Source organism: Silene latifolia, chromosome 8 (genome assembly GCF_048544455.1).
Source record: "Silene latifolia isolate original U9 population chromosome 8, ASM4854445v1, whole genome shotgun sequence".
Classification (NCBI taxonomy): Eukaryota; Viridiplantae; Streptophyta; class Magnoliopsida; order Caryophyllales; family Caryophyllaceae; genus Silene; species Silene latifolia.
Window position 1 is genome coordinate 62,384,679 of NC_133533.1, and position 4,292 is coordinate 62,388,970.

The 4,292-nt window shown below is 35.3% G+C and overlaps 1 non-coding gene across 1 annotated transcript; it reads right to left on the reverse strand.

Annotated features, from left to right (window-relative positions):
• Positions 1 to 3,890: 3,890 nt before the first annotated feature.
• On the reverse strand, positions 3,891 to 3,997 carry LOC141597916 (small nucleolar RNA R71). The gene has a single exon (XR_012523126.1). It is a non-coding gene; the product is annotated as a small nucleolar RNA R71 (small nucleolar RNA).
• Positions 3,998 to 4,292: the final 295 nt, after the last annotated feature.

Here is a 4,292-nt window from a genome sequence, read left to right on the forward strand (position 1 = left end):
TTTGTCACAATTGGTTTGAGTTGAGGATTATAAACTAATGAAAGCAATGAAAAACAATGAAAGGTAAAACAAGCAATAAAAACAAGGGTGTGATCAAATGATAAACAATATTAGGGAAACATGGGATCTTAGGGGATTCATGGTGAGATAAAACAAACAAGTTTCATAGATGCAAGTAATTATTATTGTTGGAATTAATTAATTGAATATGTTACAATTCCTAGATGAAACTTAGGTCTCGGAGCTGATGTGAATCATATTTTTGCATATTTAGTCCCCGAACTAGCCTCGTTCCTATGCTTTCTAGTATTATTAGGGTCGTTTATTATCTTTAGTTCCCTACTTTGAAGATTCTTTGAGGTTTTGTGTTCTTGGTAGGAGAGGATTGCTAGCCTTGCATTTATGGAGCAAAGTAAAGTTAAATGGAGTGCATCTAATGACCAAGCATCAAACAGGAGACCATTACTAAAGGCCTAAGTGAATAAATGAAGTAGAATGGGCAATGATGAAGACCCCCACGACCTCCAAACAATCCCCCACAGTTCCTTAGGCAGTTAAAGAAGAAGAAGAAAAGGAAATGATCAAAGATCCGGGCATCCCAAACCTCAATCCGGGCGTCTCGAGCCCCGGGTCGGGCGTCTCAACCCTCAACTGGGCATCTCACCTTCAGGTCGAGCGGATCCCAGGGCAACACGAGTTTGCTTCAATATCAATCCGGACGGCTCTCTATGGGACTTGCAAAGCACTAATCTTCTTCTTAGGGACTTAATCGTCATTTATGCCCTTAGTTACCCTAATACTTGTACTTAGTATAAATACCCCATTGTGTTAGGGGAATAATCACCAAGTTATAATTTAGCATTAATCAAGTTTAGATATTATTAATCAAGTTCTAATCAGTCAATTCAATTTTAATCAAATCTTAATTCCTCTTTAATCCTTCAAGTGTTCTTAGTTTTAGTTGGGTAATTAGAAGACTATTTGGGTTTATTGAAGACTTGACAACTCTTAATCATTCATCAAGTGTTCTTCTATTATTCTTTGCTTATTATTTGGATCATCCTTAAGTTGGTATAATTTCTTTTTACCCTTGCTTAATTATTGCTTTACTCATTCATCATGTTTAACTTTCCTAATATGATTGACATCTTTATTAGCATGTTTGCCACATTCATGAGTGAGTAGTATCCTAGCTAGGGTTAATGGGGGATTAGGAGAACTATAACATGGGAGCAGATTCATACTTAATCTAATATGTTTTCATAAGATTGCTTGCTTGTTGTAGTTGTTAGAGTATATGTCTTCAACAATAGTGCGATCACATATTAAATCTCATAACATACGAGAATACAAAAGGGATGATTCAATATATTGTCAACTGATCAACATTAATCAGTAACAATTGGCTGACTAGAGTTTGACGTTACTGTCGTTTGACGATGGTGATCAGTTGATCCCTTAAGGTAAAACCTATAGGACAAATCCCTTAACTGATAAGTTAATTAATTGTATGTCGATACAGATTAATTAAATCCTTAAACTGAACAAATTTTTATCAATATATGAGAGTTATATATCTTATTGTAATTTGATTAAATAATATTCAATTTAGTGATTAATATGTTATATTACTAAAATTGATTAATGTTTATGAAACATTTGGGATAAGAGTAATTAGTTAATCATAATTGCAAAATATTGTAGATTATATTAACTAGACTCAATGTGACCCATTTTATATACATGTAATTGTGAATTACTTGTTAAATGTAATTTATTTGATATATAACGATATTTAATTACTGAAATATGCATTTATATGACTGGTGACATGTTATGTGTAACATGTCACACATTACATATGACAAAAGACATTTTTGTAAAATGGAAGACCATTTTCTTATGGGGGCTGAAATATTGGGTGGTTTAGGGAAATAATAGGTGTTCTTATTTATGCAGTAGACACCATCATTACCTTACAAGCCTAGATACCTAGCTATGATATTGATAAGGCAAAAAGCAAAAGTAGCTCCCACACCACCCATAGAAAACCGGTTTCCCCCTTTGTCATAAATTATAGAGTTCTCATTTTTTAAGTATATGATAATTCTTATGCTCATCTTTATCCCTCACTGTTACTTTCTCATAAAAATGGTTTTTATGTTCAAATTTTGTTCTAAAAAATCTAATAAAACTCAAGATTACTATTATAGTAATAATACAAGTATTAGATTTGATATTTAAAGTAACTAGTAATATTATCTAGTTAATGATATTATTAGTGTTATGGGATAGTCTTGGGTGCAACTAAGAGGAGAGTTTCTAATATGGAACTTTGGTCTTTGAAGGATCATCCTAATGTTATTAAGCTCAAGAACAAGGTATGGAAGGTGTCCTACCTTGTACCCAAAATTCGGTCCACCAATTGTAAGGGTAAAACTGTTTTTCTACTTATTTTAATTATTTACATATTGCATGTAACTAGATCTATTATTCTAAATTAGTAAGTAATTTAGATACTAATTAGAGGAGTCTAATTAGGGGTTAATGAAACTAACACTAGTGTCAACTTATGCACATGTTATGCTTGATAAATTGCTTGATTAACAAACCTTGCATGTGGACATCTCTAATCTATTCAACAAGACTTGTAAGATATAAACAAACTCGAGTCTTGTTAGACCATGCATAAAAGTGACTAGGAAGAAACTAAGTAGACTTGTAGGAGTTGTACAGTCTTGACCGACTCGGCTCCAGGACCCAAATCTTCCTAGGAATTGTAAGACATAAACTAACTCGATTCCACTACAACAATAACTTGCTTGCAACTATGTGAACATGTTTGTATGATCACCATCATGAATCCCCTAAGAACCCATGACACCCTAGTGCCTTAATCTATTGTTTACAAGCCCCTTCTTTACTTGCTTGTTTTACTTTCATTTCTTTACATTTCATTGTTAATTAGTGTCGTTTGTTACATCAAAACTCAACCCAATTTGTGACACCCTAAGGCATAGCTTTCTACAACCGATAACTTAATTCAATACCTGTCCTTTGGGATCCGACCTTTACTTACCACTCTACTAAGAGTAGTTTGTTTAGATTATAAATATTTTTTTTTGATTGGCTAGCTTAAACGATAAAGTTTGGACCGAATCAAAAATGGCGCCGTTGCCGGGGATGGTGTTCAATTGAATTGTTATCATTTGTTGTTTTTAGTTGTGTCTTTCTTAACCTTGGGGAAGTCAAACTCCTCAAGGTAGTTTTAATTGTTTTCTAGTTGTTTGCCTTTTTGCATGTCTAGGAGATCACAAGGTGGACTTTTGCCTATTGATCCCGAGATTGAAAGGACCCTGACCAATATTAGAAGAGTTGTTAGAGGAACTTCAACAAGTTCGGGTATTGGAGAACTTGTGGACATTGCTATTGTCCAATCGGATAGTGTTAAGTTTATCAACCCTTTTGAAAGAGGAGAGGAGAACCCAATTCAAAACCAACCACAAAATCAACCTAAAATGCCTAAATTTTCATCTCATTCCGTACCTACCGAGGAGAACCTACCAAATGGTACTCCAGCACCACCTCACTTAACCGGAAATTTCGTTGCCAAATCCACATTCATACAATTAGTTGAGAGAAGTCAATTTGGAGGGATGCCTAGTGAAGATCCTCATCTATATATGAAGACCTTTTGTGACTATTGTGATGCAATCTCTCAAACCGGAGTAACCCAAGTCAAAATTCGATGGGTGTTGTTTCCTCTTTCCTTGATCGGAACCGCAAAACAATGGTTAAAGAGCCTAGACCAGGCTACCCTTGGTATTGATTCATGGAATAAGTTAGCACTTGCCTTCTACAAGAAGTTCTATCCTCCGGAGAAGACTAACATGTTGAGAGCCCAAATCACCGGGTTCAAGTAAATGGATGAGGGATCATTATATGAAGCGTGGGAGAGATTTAAGGATACTTGCCTCTCTTGTCCTCACCATGGACTTAGTAAATGGTTCCTTGTTCAACAGTTTTGCAATGGCTTATATGAAGACTCACGAAATGTGCTTAATATGGGCTCCAATGGGAGGTTCACCGAGGTTGATGATAACCAAACATGGGCTAAAATCAAAGAGATGGCGGTTCATAATTTCCAATATAGTAGGCCACGAATGTCCACTAGAGGAGGGAGGCATGAGGTGGATTCCATCACACAATTGGGTGCTCAAGTAAGTGCTCATATCGACACCATAAACTTGAAGTTTGAGAAAGCCATGGCCAAGCTTGATGAAGCTTCCAAA